Below are 17,675 nucleotides of genomic sequence, written 5' to 3' on the forward strand. Positions count from 1 at the left end.
TGATTTTTATTCTCAGGGGATTTTTTAAAATATGTATACATTTCTGTGTTTTAAAAGTTTCTACGGGATCCCTGGGTGGCGCAGCGGTTTGGCGCCTGCCTTTGGCCCAGGGCGCGATCCTGGAGACGCGGGATCGAATCCCACGTCAGGCTCCCGGTGCATGGAGCCTGCTTCTCCCTCTGCCTGTGTCTCTGCCTCTCTCTCTCTCTCTCTCTCTCTGTGACTATCATAAATAAATAAAATCTTAAAGAAAAAAAATAAAATAAAATAAAAAAATAAAAGTTTCTACATTCTTTGTAAATGCTATTTTTGTTAAAACGTTAGTAACTACTTGGCACATCAACTCTTTAAATTTTGTAAGTTTTGGAAATTAAATGTTGTAGACACATTGACAAGTTTAGCCAGTTCTATTTCCCCTAAGTTAGGGAACCTAATTGTGAGGGGGTTTTTGTGTGTGTGTGTTGTTTTGTTTTACTTTTTCTTGAGTTGTTGATGGAGGTTGCCGGGTAAAATACAGGAGGCCCAGTTATATTTAAAGTTCAGATAAGCAATAAATCTCGGGCATACACGACAAAATTATTCATTGTTTTGTATTTTTATTTGCTAAACCTAGCAACCTTAACGTTGATGGATCTTTTTTTGTGAGTCACTGCCTTCATGAGAAGAAGAGGTTCACCACCCCTGCTAAGAATGAGATTGGTTAAAAAAAAAAAAAAAAAAGAATGAGATTGGTAGGCAGACAATGTGAGGGAATGTCAGGCTTTATGCATTTCTAAGGATTGTGCTGCTCTCCAGCCACAACTCTGTAAGTGCTAAGCAGTGATGGCAACTCCGCGGAGAAGAGCAGTCTTGGCAGTCAGGCACGCATTCAAATCCTAGGGTCATTTTTTATTTGCTGGGTAACCTGGGGCAAGCAACTCAGCATTCATCTATAAAATAGTAATACTAATATCACAAGCCTTCCATGTTACTGTAAACATGAAAGAAAATATGTGAATTACAGTGCGCACCGTAAAGTTCACTATAAACAGCCGCTCTTACTTCTTTTTAAAAAAGATTTTATTTATTTATTCATGAGAGACACAGAGAGAGAAGCAGAGACACAGGCAGAGGGAGAAGCAGGCCTGATTGGGACTCGATCCCAGAATCCTGATGACACCTGAGCCAAAGGCAGACACTCAACCGCTGAGCCACCCAGGTGGCCCGCTCTTGTTATTTTTTAAAGAGACTGTGTCTCCCATCCATGTTGGCAAATTGAACTCCAATAATAAATAAATAAATAAATAAATAAATAAATAAATAAATAAATAAATAAAATAAAATAAAATAAAATAAAATAAAATAAAATAAATAAAAAGAGATTGTGTCTCCTTCCATCTCACCACCAAGGAAAAAACATAAGAAACGCACAAGTGATTCTAATACAAGACATACAATGATGTGGGTGGAAAGAGGGAAGGCACCAAGTTTCGGAAGTCAGAGAGAGGGCTACCTCTGTTCTTGAGATCGGGTGTTCACGCGACACCCAAACACGAGCCAGGGACGTGGGAAGTGACATGTGAAGTGGGGCTAGATTACAGAATTTGGAATGAGACCATTCTAGATGGGGAAAACAGCTTGCACCAAAACACGGAGGTGGGAAAATGGGGGGGGGGGGGGGCAGAAAATAGCAAATGATTTCGTTTGAAGAGAAAGAAGAGTAAGGGAAAATGTCAAGACATCTGGCGGCCCTAACTCCCGACCCAGGGGTCAGATCATCATCATCACATACCCATCGTGGTGCAAGCAAAGGTGTCTTAGCGGAGCCAGGACAAGAGGAGGGTCCTCAAGAGACCATTCTGCAACAAGACGCAGAGGGGTAAAAGGGGCATTTCCCAGGGGCTCGGGGTAAGGGTGCAGAGTTGGGGATCCACTGAAATAATGCCAATCTCCTGATTCCCCTGCTTACAGCTCTTTAGGGGCTTCTCACTCGGGATCAAGTCCAAAATACTTCCAGTGGCATTTCAGGGGGTGCCTTAGCTGGTGCCAAAGCCTGCGTGGCCTGGCCTCGGCCTCCGCCCCTCGCGGGCCGTGCCACCTGCGTGCTCTGGCCCCACGGGCCTCCCTGCAACTCCTCCAGCTGTCGCTGTCCCGTTTCCGCCATCGTGTTGGCTGGTCCCCTTTCCTGGCCCTCTGCTCCCAGCAGGGGCCCTTCTGCTCATCATTCAGATTGCAGCTTCGTTGGCCCTCCCAGGAGAGCTGTCCCTGGGCTTCCAGTTGGGCCCCCCAGGCACAGGCTCCCAGAGCTGCCTACAGTGCTCCTGGGCACACCTGAGATTATCTACACACCTGTAGTGGTTTTCCGGCTGCCTATAACCCGAGGAGGGCAGGGACACGGTGGGCTCACACACAGCTGGCCAGGTGTGAACACACAGCTTCGACATTCAGTAGCTCCTCGTGGCCTGCTTCATGGGGTGCTCGGTAACGAGAGCCCTGCAGCGGGATGATGGCAATGGACGTGACACAGAGAAGGGGAAATAATGAATCTGTAAGTCCATGCTTGTTCCTCTCCAGATGGAATGTTCTAGAATGGGCGAACTACAGATGAGGCCCCATCAGGCCCACTGCCTGTTTTTGTAAATGCAGTGTTGTTGAAACAGAGCCACGCTCGTTCAGCGAGGTGCTGTGATGGCTGCTCTCCTGCTACATGCCAGAGGTGGTACTTGCCACAGATAAGGCCCACAAAGCTGAAAATATTTACTGCCTGGCCCTACGCCAAAAAACTTTGCCAAGCCCTGCTCTGGAAGAAAGACTGCATAGAAGTTCACCATAATAATAATAACAGTGGTTATCTTTATGTGGCAGGATTACGGATGAACTCTATATTCTTCTTAATTTTCCACATTATTCATACTTCCTACAAAGAACATATATTATTTTTATAATCAGTAAAACAATAAAGGTTATTAAAAATCAGAGCAACTGCCCCACTAATCCTTCTTAGTTTTTTGTGTGTAAGGGTTTTACACTTCTTTCAGGAAAAAAAAATTTGCTAAGCAGAGCAATTTTCTGTGCTGGCTTTGGATCACGTGGTAAGAGAACCCTAAGAGCCACAGAGGAAATCCTGTTTCCCCCATTTCCTGCACCAGTGCGACTATGCCTTTCTGAGCTTTCATGAGTCTGGCTTTTGATTCTGAATTCAGAGGATCAAGTGGAACATTCCCATGAAATTTGGAGCTCAGGAAATGTGTACCTGGTACACACTGTACATGCCCACGATCAGCGTCTTTCTGAGGATACTAGTTAATAACTCATAGTATTATGATTGAGTCATATTTTCTATATTTTAACAATTATTAATTTTTTAAAATTTTAAAAAAGATTTTATTTATTTATTCATGAGAGGCAGAGATGTAGGCAGAGGGAGAAGCAGGCTCCCTGCAAGGAGCCCGATGCGGGACTCGATCTCCGGACTCCAGGATCACACCCTGAGCCAAAGGCAGATGCTCAACCACTGAGCCACCCAGGCGTCCCAACAATTATTAATATTTACTAAAACTGCAAAACAGACACAACTCTAACAGTAATTGCATGGCTCTGCTTAAAGTGTTAACAGAAGATGACTTTAATTAAAGCAGAAAATAAATAGCCCAGATCTTTAAACATCCCATAAAAAAAATTTTTTTTAAAAAGGCTAAATCTCCCATTTAGATACCTCTCTCCTTCCTTTCCTTCCAAAAAGTTTCCAAGTAATTTAAAGAAATCATTATTACAGAGATTTTCTGTTTATAATTTTCCATTAAAACAAAAACCGTGAGAACAAGAATATCACTGTCTGCATTATTTGCGATTGCATGCTAGCACATTGAGCTGTGGGAAGCACATGGGAGGTGCTCAATAATAAATATTTGTTGAATGACTGACTAGAAGAGAAATGGGTAAGAAAAGCTGGTCCCTGGGCAGAGTGGTCTTTTGCAAAATATAAGAAGAACACACACTCTTAAAAATACTTAGAAAATTAAGAAAAAGAGAAAGAAGGACAAACAAGTCTCTCAACGGGAAAGCTAACACTGCTGCTATTCAGTTGACTTGTTTTCAGCCTTTTTCCATGTACATAATTTTTAAATGTCATGTTAACTGTGTACATATACAATGGTCTTGCTTTTAAAATTAATCTTACAGGGGTGCCTGCGTGCTGCAGTTAAGTGTCCAACTCTTGGTTTCAGCTCAGGTCCTGATCACAGGGTCATGGGATCGAGCCCCATGTCCTGCTCTGTACTTGGCATGGAGTGTGCTTGGGACTCCTCCCTCTCCCTCTGCCCCCGCCCCTTGAACGTGCACTCTGTCTCTCAAATAGGTAAATCTTTAAAAGTAAAATAAAATTATTCTTACAGTATGCGGATTTTTCATGTAATTTTGAAGACTTTGTGGACACGGATTTTAATGATTCTATGATAAAGTGATAGAATTGCATTCTTTTCTCAGTAATTCCCAGTTTCTTTTATTTTGCCATTATAAATAATGCTGCAGTAAATACCTTTGTGCATCTAGCCATCTTGCAAAGACCAGTGATGTATCAGCCCCGAGAGCCTAGGTTATGCTGCAGTAACAAGTAGCCCCCAAATCTCTGTGCTTCCTACATTGATGGTTTATTTATTGCTCATGCTGTATGTCCACTGCAGAAATGGAAAAATGGAATGAAGTCTTTTAAAACTTAAGTTCCCTTCAATTCAATTCAAGAAATTGTTGCCGAGCACTTATTATAAGGCTCACTGCTAGCCATGAACGTGCTGAAAAGATTTTCTGATGAGTCACAGATAAATGAAAACTGGCAACTGCATTTTCATAACATGCTGTACCACAGCAGAAAAAAAAATCAACGAAGGCAAAAGATCATTTTTCCAGTCTAGTCATTTGTATGCCATGTCTGTATTGTTTTACTTATAAGTCTCTTTTTCCTGTCTGCTTTTAAAAACGCTCCTTTGTGCACAAAGGTCAGCCTGGCATGTCTCTATCCAGTGACATAGCCTAAGCAGACTCGGTGCCAGGCACTGGGATTGCCAGCCTTGGTTTTGCAACACCCTTGTGCTCCCATGACCTTGAAAGCTGTTGTGAAATTTTCCAAACAAAACACATTTCAGTGTACCAAAAACAATAAAATAACATAAAAATGCCCTTCAGGCAAATAATCCTAATAGTAGGAATTTTCCTAAGGAAATAGCTCACCAAAGAAAAAAATGATAGACGCATGAAGATCTTTATTATAGATACTGGCAACAGCAAACATTGGTAGGTAAATTGTAGGATATTTATGAGACCGAATATCATGAATTAGTCAGCATTTGTAATTATGACATTTTCATAGATGCTTGTGATTCAAGGTAAAAATGAGGGGGAAGGAGTAACACATTTCCATCTATGTTGTGCAATTATGTATAAAATTTAATACACTTTTAAAAAGGACTAGTAGGGGAAAAAAGGACTAGTAGGGAATATGTCAAATGAAATGGTTGGTTTGTGAGGGTGTGGGAATTTTGCATTACTTTAAAAGATTCAATATCCCTCTGATTTTTGTTTTAATATTTAAGACTATAAAACACTTAAAAAATACAATAAAATCCATTCCTGAGAGGGATGCTATGGCAAACTAATGTTTTTTAAAACTGGAAATAGAGCCTGAGATAAATAACTAATATTGTGCTGGGAAGCTGGTTTGCTAGGACTCCTGGAAGCATCAGTTCCTCCTCTGTCTGCTTTGCTCTTATTCTTCATTACTCAGGAACTAAATTATTTAGATAAAAATGTTTGAAATAGAGCGGTTTGGAGAAGGGGCACCCCTTGCTACCGGATGTCTTGCTATCACTTTCCAATACTTAGGAGGAAGTGAATAGACTTGAAGACAGGGGGATGCTTCTATACGTGGGCCCGGGGAACACGAGACGTTCTTTCAGAACGGCCTATATCCAAGTCTTTTCATTTTGCCATGGATTGGGGACACAGGGGCCACCCAACAAATCACTGATGAATCGCAAAGGAGAAGGAATTGTATTGCTCACCCCCGAAACCTGAGGGAGGGCGGGAGGGGCTGTGTCCTCCAGAGCAGCAGGTGTCACAAGGAGGAGGCAGGAAGGACTGTGGGACACCTCATCACAGCTCACCCCGGGGATCTTCCGGAGCCCTGGCCATGGGTGGCCCCAGCACCCACAGAGCTGAGCAGCGCTGCTCTGGGGTCTCCTGCTGCTGATCCCACCCCTGTTGATGAAAGGTGGCAGGAGGTGACGAACGAGGACCCCCAAAGAGCTGCTGGGTTCGTGTAACTCATGTCAGGACATGACCTTCTTTATGGGAAGCTCCCTCCTCGAGCCACCGTTCATCCTTGAACCAAAAATTCTCTGGGAACGTTCTCGAGCTTTGCCCTTGGAGTTCATGGGACACCAACAAGGCCGGGGACCTTTTTTAAAAGCAGCTCTAACAGCTCCCCGTGTTGCTGCCGGGGTGTTAGCGTGGGGGTGGAGCAGGCCAGGCTCCTCACTGCCAAGCCGGCGGGGCGCACGGTGGCCACGGGCAGGGTCACCCGCTGCGCTCCTGCCCCCAGTGCGGCGGCTGGTGGCACCTGCTCGGCGGCCCCACTGCGCTGAGGCTCAATGTGAAGGGACCTGCATGGGCAGCTCAGGGACCCGGCCGGGCCTTAAGGGGACAATTAGCATATTCTCCAGGTGGTGAGACTTGTACGTGCCATGTGGTTGCTCCGGGCCCGCTGGCTCCAGAAGGCGCTGAGTCGGAACCTGGCCAACCCGGGTGGCCCGGCTGGCTCCTCTCGCCCTGTCCCCACATGTCCTTTTACCCTGCTTTGTTGCAAATGTAGCTGGAACATGTCTATCCCTTGGGTGATTCCAGAGTTTCCATTCCCTTTGCAAAATCTTTCGAGGTCCTCAGCAGAGATGAGAGAGGGATCCCTGAATCCAAGTGACAAGTGACGAGTGGCGGGTCCTACTTGGGCCTTCCCTTCTGGACAGCCGGCAGGCAACTCCTCTCGGGCCCCGCAGTGGCGTCCCTGGCCGCTGACATCTGCTGCATGACAACCTCCCCTGTGACCTCAGTTCTCACTTTGCTTACTAAGATCTTCTTTAACGAAGCAGCTTTCAAACAAACAAACAAACAAACAAAAAAAACAGCGACGAGGACGGCAACAACAAAACCCCCTTATTTAAATGAACTGATGTCTCCTTTGCCAAAGATTTAAAAGATGCAAAGATTTCAGAAAACCCTGGGGAATGAACCTTCCACTGCCAAGTTTCAGGCAGGAGAGAACACTCTTTCTGAGTGTTTTTCAATTGTCTGCTGTAATAAATGATTAATTTTCCCATTATATTACATTAAAGGGATTAAAAATGATACTACCCTCCTTTTGTATCCAATTTTATGAGTCACTTGTACAGTGGTGTGTCATGAGTAATAAAAATGGACCAGACAGTTAAATAAACTGTGTGCCAGCAGAAGGCTTCTGTGTGATGGGAATTTCTATTAACCCTTCCTGTCTCCTGGGTGTGTGTGTGGGGGTGTGGGGGGGTGTCCTCCTGTAGATGGTGGAAGGGGTCCTAGGAGGGAGGTTTTCTTCTGAAAGAGGGGCCCAGGGCGATGTTGGGGTCAGAAGCCAGTGCCTGTGGGTCCCCAGCAGCTAGGGAGCCATTCTGCACCTACCCCCACCCCCCAGGCATGGCTTGAAGAGCCGCTTCTCTGACCAGGCCAGATCTCTGCAGGCCCACTGCACTGGTGTCCGGGGCTGCCATAAGAAACCCCACAAACGAGGACGTTCAGAACAACAGAAGGGTCCTCTCTCGCAGTCCTGGGGCCCTGAAGTCTGAAAGCAGGGTCCCTCTGCAGGCTCTAGGGAAGGTACTCGAGCTCTCTCTTTTAGCTTCTGGTAGTCCCTTGGCTTATCTTTGCGTGGTGTTCTCTCTCTCTGTGCATATCTGACCCCAACGTCCCCTTTCCCTAAGGACACTAACAAGATTAGATATGGGGCCCACCCTGAGGTAGGACCCGGTCATAACTAACCTACATCCTCAATGACACCATTTCCAGAGAAGACTACATTCTGAGGGGCTAGGGGCTGGGACTTTAACACGCGAGTTTTGGAGAAGAGAGACAAAAGAGACACAGCACTCGTCCAAGCGGGCTTTTCCCCGACACTTCTCTTGGAGCTTCAGCCTCTCGATCCCAAAACTGCAGGTATGTTGCCATGTCCGTCAAGCATCTCAGTTCATGTCATGAAACCGATTCTCCTCCACTGTCCCCACATCCTTTGAAGAGGAGGAAAGCTGGCCTGTGGGAAAGCCCAGGCATAGGTCAGGAACCCCAAACTCGGTTTGTGTCCGCCCTGTTCTCATTCCCACTTGCTCAGATTACAACCCTCTATCCAAATCTCCTTTCTTTCAAGTGACAATCTGGAATTTACTCACCCTGAAGGAACGAAGCCCATGATTGTGGAGTCTCAGTGCTAGCTCTCACTGTTCACCTGCTCCAAATTCCTTCCACAGGTGACCTTGACACTTCTGATACCAAAGCCTCAAGCCCAATGAACGATGTCCATTGTGGAATTCTGAGCCCTGGTTATCAAGAGAGTCAGTTTAGTTTCTTTTTTTGTAGGGGCAGGAAGATCGTGAGAGGGTCCTGAGGTCATGCCCATGAGGCCAACTCATGCTCTAGTGTCTGTGGGTTTTCATGCCTTACATTCAAAGAGCATCTTCCTTGGGGGCTGAGATTGTGAAGACAGAGGGTGGGTGGGGAATGGATGGAAGGCTGACCCAGGATGACCCCCTACCACCATCACACTCTGATACACTCCGCCCTTGAGGCAAACAAGCGTGCTTGGAGGGGGATGTATATTGAAACCCTGCTCTGGGAGCTCAGAATGCTTTCAACGTTTAGCTCCACCTCCACCTTCACCTCCATCAGGAAGAGATATTCAAGCTGATTATTGCTATAGTTGAGTTCACATCTGCCTTTATCTGTTACTGTTATCTATCTGGTGCCTTTGTTCTTTATTTCTATTTTTGTCTCCCACTTCTTTTTCTTCCTTTTATGGTTTTAACTGAACTTTTCATATGATTTCATTTTTTCTCTCAGCAAATCAGTTATATTTCTTTTTAAAACGTTTTTAGTGGTCGCCCCAGAATTTGCAATATAGTTTTACAATCGATCGAAGTTCACTTTCAAATACTACTATGCCACTTCACATGTAGTGTGCGTGCCTTCCCAATCCTAATTCCTTCCGCCTGTCTCCCGCTGTCAATCATCTCACTTATATTTAAGTATATGTGATTGAATACGTTGTTGCCATTATTATCTGGGACAAAACGTTGTCTGTTAGTTCAGTTAAAAATAAGAAAAATAAAAGTTTGTTATCCTAACTTATTCCTTCTTTGATGTTCTTCCTTTATGTAGGTCCAAGCTTCTGACCTGGATTTTTTTCCTTCTCCCTAAAGAACTTTGATGGGGTGCCTGGGTGACTGGGTGACTCCCAGTTGGCTGGGAGTTGGCCTCTTTATTTCAGCTCAGGTCATGATCTCAGAGTTGGGAGACTGAGCCTCGCCCTCAATGAGGAGCCTGCTTGGGATTCTCTCCTTCTCGCTCTGCCTCTGCTCCTCCCCATTGCCACCCCCGCCCCACTTGCATGCATGCTCTCTCAAAATAAATGCATAAAATCTTTTAAAAAGGAAAAGAATTTCTTTGACCATTTCATGCAAAGCCAGTCTCATGGTAACAAATTACCTTGATTTTTGTTTGTCTGATAAAGTCTTCTTTTGTCTATTGCATTTGAGGCTAATTTCAAAGGCTATAGAAGTCTGGGCTGGTGGTTTCTTTCAATGATTTAAATATTTCACTTCACTTTCTTCTTGCTTGCATGATTTCTGAAGAGAGGTTGGATGTAATTCTTATTTTGTTCCTCTATAGATATTTTTTCCCCTCTGCCTTCTGTTGGGATTTTTGTTGTTGTTGTTTTAATTTTTGGCTTTCTGTAATTTGAAAATGATATGCCAAGCTGTAGGGTTTGGGGGTCTGTTGTTTTGGTATTTATCCAGTTGGTGTTTTCTGAGCTTTCTGAATCTGTGGTTTGCTGTCTGACATTCATCTGGGGAAATCCTCAGTCATTATTGTTTCAAATATTTCTTCTATTCTTTTATCGCTTTCTTTTCCTTCTGATATTCCCATTATGCATATGTTATACCTTTTGTTGTTGTCCTTGAATACTCTGTTCTGTTTTTTTCAGTCTCTGTTCTCTTTGCTTTTCAGCTTTAGAACATGCTATTGATAGATCTTCTAGCTCAGAGATTCTTGCTTCAGCCATGGCCAGTCTACTAATAAGACCACCAAAAGTGCTCTCCATTCATGTTATAGTGGTTTTTTTGTTGTTTTTTGTTTGTTTGTTTTTTGTTTTTTGTTTTTTTATCTCTAGCATTTCCTTCTGGTTCTTTTTAGGGTGTCAATCTCTCTGTGTACATTGCCCATCTATTCTTGTATGCTGTTGACTTTATCCATGACCACATTCACCACAATTTTTAAAAATTCCCAGTCGGATAATTCCAACATCCCTACTATATCTGGTTCTGATACTTATTCTATCTCTTCAAATTATATTTTTCGTCTCTTGATAAGTCTTATAATTTTTTCTAGATAGCCAGGTATGGTGCAACTGGATAAGAGAAATGGATGTAAATAGGCCTTTAGCAATGTGGTGGCGGGGTGTGGTGGCGGGGGTGTATTCTACAGTTCTGTGATAGGTGTCCAACTGCTAGGGAGCCTGTGCTTCTGGATTGTGAACTACACAAGCGTTTCTTGGGTTTTCTCTCCTCCTTAGGTGGGACAGGATGATGTGGATGAGCCAGAGTTGGTTATTTCCCTTCCCCAGGTCAGCCAGGCTCTGAGAACACCCTGGTAAGGTAGGCTCTGCTCTGGCAACTAGTCTTTCCTGAGGCACAGGCCTTATTAAGAACAGAGTGCTCTGGGATATTTCAAAAATGGTTCCTTTCCTCCCCACTGCCAGAAGCAGGAAGGGATCTTTCCCTGGTATTTACAAGGAGAACCTGCTGAAAGTAAATCTCACAATTCTATGACTCAGTCCCCCCTGGAGTTTTTACTCTCAGAGCTGTCCACACTCAGCCTACAGCAATTGCTCAATTACAGCTCAGGTGTTCCCACTCCCAAGGAGGGGATATGAATGTCTCTGCTTATAGCCACCAACAAGGAGACCCAGAGGAGAATTGTGGAAGAACATTCTCTTACTATATCTATTTCTCAATCTTATGTGCCTTTCTTTAAATAACCTTTCCCCTCATTTTTAAAGTAACACACAACCATTGCATAAAACTTTGGAAAAATCAGGAAAGCATGTTCTTTATTTGCTATGATCCCTTTGTTTATGCAGAGAGCACTAGTGCTAATATTCCTATATATTTTATTTCTGATTTTCTCCTATGTATCTGTGTAGACAGATAAATGGTGGATAAATTCATAGAATAGAGTTGACACTGTAGGTTACATTTTCATATCCTACTTCCTCCAATTAAAGTGCTATTATGATTATCTCTTACATTCATCATATTCAATGGCTGCTTAATTGTACATTATTAGGATTTCCTATAACTTTGTTAACTGTCTCTTGTTTGGGAACTTTACGTATGGTAATTTGGGGGCATACATATTTGATAACATTTGATGATTTCCTTTGTCTAGTATTCCAAAAGTGATTTTTCTGAGTTAAAGGACATGAGCATTTGAAAGGATCTTGATAAACAGTACTACTTCATTTCCAGGGAATTTGTACCTGTGTCCCTTTCATATCCTAGTGTTGTCTTACACCTGTATTACAACTGCCTAACATAGTTGGGTAGTCCTTTGTGGAGTAAAAAGCTGTTATACTGGTGTGGAGGGGATATGGAACAATCACGCCTGCCACTTTGGTTTTGACACAATGTCAATAAGCCTATAATGGTAACACCCTTTTTCTTTTATTCAAATGCTTTTTTTTTTTTTTTTTCCCTCCACTGCTTCTGGAGAAGGCTAGTGAGCACAATACCAAGAACTCAGAGGGAAGAAAGCATTGCCAGATATCAGTTACCTGTTGTTTTTTTCCTAAATAAACTCCATCCACAACAAGAAAGAGATGGGAAAGGAGGAGATGAAACAAACCAGTGATTGTTAGCCGCTCACATTTCCTCTCAACAAATCACATAATAAAAGCTGCAGGAGGCAGATACTTAATATCAACAGAATCATTATTTCATGAACTAGGAAACTGGGTGATGGTGGTGGAAATGTTGACCAAGTCAGCACCCAGATTGATCCTGAGGCCACTTCTAGAAAACAAATCAGTGTTTGCGGGACCCACTAATGCTCCCTCAGTGACCTGGGAAAAGCTCTCTGACTCCCCTCTTTCCTAATCCCTTTGTTTCATTAAGTTTTTACTATGAAATAGTTTAGATATTGTAAAAAGGTGTACCCACAACCCAGCTTTTTAACTAAAACGTAATAGAGTGAGCCTTTTGCTCATTCATTATTACAGTTTCTTTTTTCCATTTTTGCACCCCTACTCCCAGAAATAACAATTATCCATAATTTGTTATTTATCATTCCCATGTATTTCTTTAAACTTTGCTACATACCTATGTGTCCGTAGGTATAATATAGCATTGCTTTCCATATATTTTTTTAACTTTTAGGCTACAGAATGCTTTTTCCTACAACTTGCTTTTTCATGCTCCATATTGTCCATGGAACTGATGTTGAATAAGTAACTTGGGTTCATTCATTTTTGCTGTTTAATACTCCTCATATCTTTATCCAATCTTTAATATGAATATTTAGGTGGTTTCTAGTTTTTTCATTATTAAAAACAATGATCCTGTATATATTCTTGTACACAATCTTGGGCAAGTTCGTGTGGGTTTCTATATAGCTGTGACCAAAATGCCTGCACAGCATTGTAGATATTGCCCATCTGCTCTCTGAGAGAGCTGTGTCTTCAAGTGCCCCTGCCTACAGCCTCATCAATTCAGTAGTACGGACTTAAAGTTTTGTTAATCCGATGGGTTTTAACTCGCATGTCCTTAGTTACTAATTTTAGCATTTGGGGATGTGTTGATTGGCCATTGGCGCTGCTTTCCGTGAAGCTCTGTGTGTTCAAATTGTTTGCTCATTTTGCTCGTTAGGTTGTTTGCCTCATTTTTCACACGGACAAATTTGAACAGAATAAGTATTGTGATCAACTCTAAAAGCCGGAAAGCCATCACCCAGGGGCAGCATCAGGAGAAGAGGCTCATTTGTCTGGATGGTGATGACAGCCATTCTTCAGCCACCAGCACAGGGAACCACGACAAGCCCCCACTTTTCCTGGCAGGGGTGGGGTAGGGGGTGGGCAGGCAAATCTCCCAGCCTGCTGTATTTTAGGAATGACTCTGGAGAACCACGTCAGTCTAGCTTCTCTGATGAACCAGTTCAGCACTCTTGACTATAAGCATCAGAAACCAGCTCTTTGCTAATTTAAACTGAAATGGAATTTATTGAAAGGCTGCCAGCAATGCTGAGAGAGTTAGAGAACCAGGCTTAGGCAAGGGCTTCTGCAGCAGGAAGGGAACCGGCCTGATGGAGACACCTTCCTCAACCCAGACACTGGACACCGCCTCTGACTCTGGCACTGGGAGCCACAGTGGTGACTTTGACAACAGGTTTCACTCTTGTAGTGAGAACAAAAAAGACTAATCTGAGTGGGTTTGGAAGAAAAATGGAAGGAAAGGAGGTGGAAAAAGCCCTGTATAGAGAAGTCCCTGTAAAGGGGGGTGGAGAAATGAGACTACAGCTAGAGAGGCATGTGGCCTCAATGGGGTTTCTCTTTTAAAAAATTGGAAATTTGACAACAAATTTGTGCGCTCATGGGAAGGACCCAGTGTCAAATAGAGAGCAAAGCATCATAGGAGCAGTTTTCAATAGTGGGAGGGGATGAGATGCTTTGTAATGGGAGGAAGGGCAGAGGGGGTGAAGGTGAGGCAAATGAGGACAGAGGCAGGAAGAGGAGTAGATCAAGGAGGGGTTACCTCGGGAGTTCTTTGCTAAATTATTTTATTTTCTGGGTGTTCTCTGCTAAATTCTTTTATTTCCTGGGTGATCTAAGAAGATCGATTGCCAATAATTAAGAGGAAGAGCTGGATGCTGAAGGCTTGAAAAAAAAGGAGAGAATCAGACATAACATCAATCAACCTTCAAAGGGTTTTGGTTTTATTCCTGATATTTTTATATCCCATGATAAAAACCAACTGAAAACGAACCCTTAAAATGTTCACTGATGAACAAAAGTGGGATGTCAGTCAGATACATTTTCTCTTTGGAATAAACTGCTAGCCTGTCAGAACAGTTTCTCCAGCACAGGACACCATCAGGTTCTGGAGGATTTCTACAAACCACGCTCTGTTTACCTTTCTCCCGAAACAAAAGTGATGGAATAGTTAACATCTGCTTGCCCTAAGCTTAAAGTCCAATTTGTAATATTTATTCTGAGTAACCTTCAGAGAATGACAAAGGAATCTTTTAGAGCAGAGGGAAAATTTTTAACCAATGACCGCGGCTCGGTGGCAGGTGCTCCATTTCCGAGAAAAAGAGATGAAGTTAGAAGCGTGCAACACCACTAGTTTTGCTCTTCTGAAAACTGGACGTGGTCTTTTTATAACCGGAGAATCAGGATAACCCTCCGTGGAGGAGCACACAGCACCAGTGGCTCGGCCCACCCCGGCGCCCGGGATGCCAAGCTCCGTGGGTGCTTCCAGACTGTTTTGAAACTTACCGCCCACTCTTGCCACCTCCCTGCACCCGCTGGATTTCAACACCGGCCTGGTGGTGCAATGTGGATATTCCCTGGCAGGGACTCCTTCCCAGAGGCTATAGGATGGGGCAGGCTTCATACCAGCAGCTTCCCCGCACAATGATTTGATAGTACGTGACAGACTTAAAAATACATTTTATTTGACAATTTATTTTCAGCACAAAATTTTGCCAGGCCATAAATTTTCTCTTTGGCTCCTTCCCCCACATCCTGCCTCAGATGCTGCTTGCTCCCAACACCAGCAGAAGTATGGGTTGGACTACCAATGATTTGTTCGATTTCATTTAAAACGACTGTTGGCCTTTTCCACCCCCCCACCCCCCCATATCTCTTAGGGCTGATCTAATTTCTGTAGCGGCCTGTGCCTGTGCACTCGTGTTAATTTGTTAATTGAGTTAGAGCCCTCCGGAAAGCCAGAAGACCTTCACTTGGCTCTATCCTGTGTCTAACAGTGAAGCCCTGGCTGCGGTGGAGTGATGTTGGTTGAAAACATGAGAGCTGATGAACTGCAGCCAGGATGTGACGTGGACGCGGTCATTCCAAGGGGGATGCACTGCTGGGTGTCACTAGTGCGGAGCGCACAGACCGGGCTCCGGGAGTGGGAGGATTGGGGACTTCCAAGCTGTGTCCCCTTCCTCTGGAAGCTTTCAGGCACACCACGTGACGCTGGGCTGAGGGCCATGACTCAGCGCTCTGGCTCTCCTCTGGGAGGCACTCCCTCCCCGCCTCCCCCCCAGGACTGCAGTGTAAAGCCATTCTCTGTGACTCAGCTGTCACAACCTCTTTGGGCAAGTTCCACTGCAGGTCTTGTGGGCCAGCGCTGTTCATCTAAATGCAAAGGCCTTAGCAGCCAAGCAGATGGCTGGAGCAGCTGCCACTTCCCAGGGAAACCAGGAGTTTCCCCCTGGGTCGGTGGGGGGTGGGCGGGGGGTGTTTCCTGTGAGGACAGCACGTGTAAAGTCCTTGGGGATGCGAGGCATTCTGAGGATGTGAGTTATCACAGCAAAGCTCACCAGGGCTTCTCTGATTTGATATAAATAACTCCGTGCTGGCAGCAGATGGGACGAGGGCCAAGTAGTAATGAATACTAGGACAAACAAACAGGCCTCCGGGATGCAGGCCCAGCCACTCCAAACCACGGCTGGCAACCGGCCTGGAGGTGGTGGTGGGCGAAACTGTACCAGCAGCAGTGCAGGAATCGTCGGAGCACAGGGAGGGAAGCCCTCGGGAAGACCTGCATCGTCAGGAGGGACCGTGCCACATGCACCGAGAGCAGCCAGTTAGAGGGGACAGCTGCGAAGCGTGTTAACTTGCCTGATGGGATGTTTCCTATTAACCAACAAATCAGGATTTATATGCTGGACACGGTTTACCAAGTGCCCTGCCTGAGAGATAGCAGGAGTCATGAGACACTCCAGCGACACCCTCGGCAAGCAGAGCTCACAATTACATGGACGTGCAAGGGAGCGGAAGGAAACCCTGGGTCTAGGCTAGCGCTGTTGTAAACCACACAGCTAGCTCCTGTGTCAAATAGGCCCTTTACTGCACTATTGGGATTGCGTTAAGTGGGGGAGGGAGGAGTGTGAGTGACCCTAGAGTGGCAAGGTCGGGGAACAAGCAAATATGGGCCGCAAAGTTGCTTTGAGCTCTGCTGCCAGAGTCAGTGTGGCGATCAGGAGTCTAAGGACAGGCCAGCAGCAAAAGGGGATGGGAGCAGAAATGGGGACTCTTGGGTTATGCTAGGATGGGGCCCCCAGCCCTCAGTGGAAGCAAACTCACGTCCCCTCTGGATAAACGCATCCCCATCTCAAGCCCACAGGACACCCCCCCCCCCCGCAAGTGAAGATCAATCAATGAGTTCAGAATAAAAGACATGAAGCCTACAAGCAGACAGGCCACCGTGAGCTGAGAATCAGCAGAAACCAAGAATCGCAGAATTAAACCTCCATCCTTTAGGTTTTGAAATGATCAGACACAAAAATATATAAATAACCATGTATCCAATGCATAAAGCCTGAAAAAAAGAAAGGTCATAAAACTAGGCAAGCAATAAGAGACCATAAAAAATGACCCGGGTAGATTTTAGAAAAGAAATTTAAGAAGTCAATGAGAGAAATGAAAAGTAGAATCGTGAAAGTTAAAGACAATGCACCTTGATGAGCAAATTAGACATAGCTGAGGGGGTCACTGTGTTTCCTGAACAAATAGGTATTTAATAGTCACCACGAGCCAGCTACCGTTCTAGGCTGGGGGAATAGGGTGGCGGACACAATAGACAAAGTCCCTGCCCACACACAGGTTACAAGATAGATTATAACCAGTAGGTGAAATATGTAGCATTAATAGCTTGAAAACATAACTCAGGGAAGGATAGAGAGCACTGCGGGTGAGTAGGGCTGTATTTTAAATAGGAAGGACAGAAAGACACCTGGCTGAGAAGTTGGCCTGTAGGGAAAGATTTGGAAGAGATAAAGGAACAACCCATGAGAATATTCGGGGCGGGGTGGGGGGGAAGCACTGTGGGCAAAGGGAACAGCAAGTACAGTGGCCTAGAGGTAGGGATACACTGGATCTACCGACCTCCTGGCAAAAAGTTCAGTGTGGATGGCAAAGTGGGGTGGGGGGGCCTAAGAGGTAACGGGTGGCGGGTCCTGGGAGCCTTGCAGAATAAGAGAGGCAGCAATCACACATTAAGGGCCAATATGAAGTTAGTGGCCATGAATTTAAATTTGAATTTAGCTGCAAAATGTGGCTTGCCAGCAAGCCCTGAAGCTCCTTGCATGCCGGCCTGTCTGGCGTCTCTGCTCCTGTGTCTGGAGTC

This window comes from Canis lupus, chromosome 1 (assembly GCF_011100685.1).
Source record: "Canis lupus familiaris isolate Mischka breed German Shepherd chromosome 1, alternate assembly UU_Cfam_GSD_1.0, whole genome shotgun sequence".
Lineage (NCBI taxonomy): Eukaryota > Metazoa > Chordata > Mammalia > Carnivora > Canidae > Canis > Canis lupus.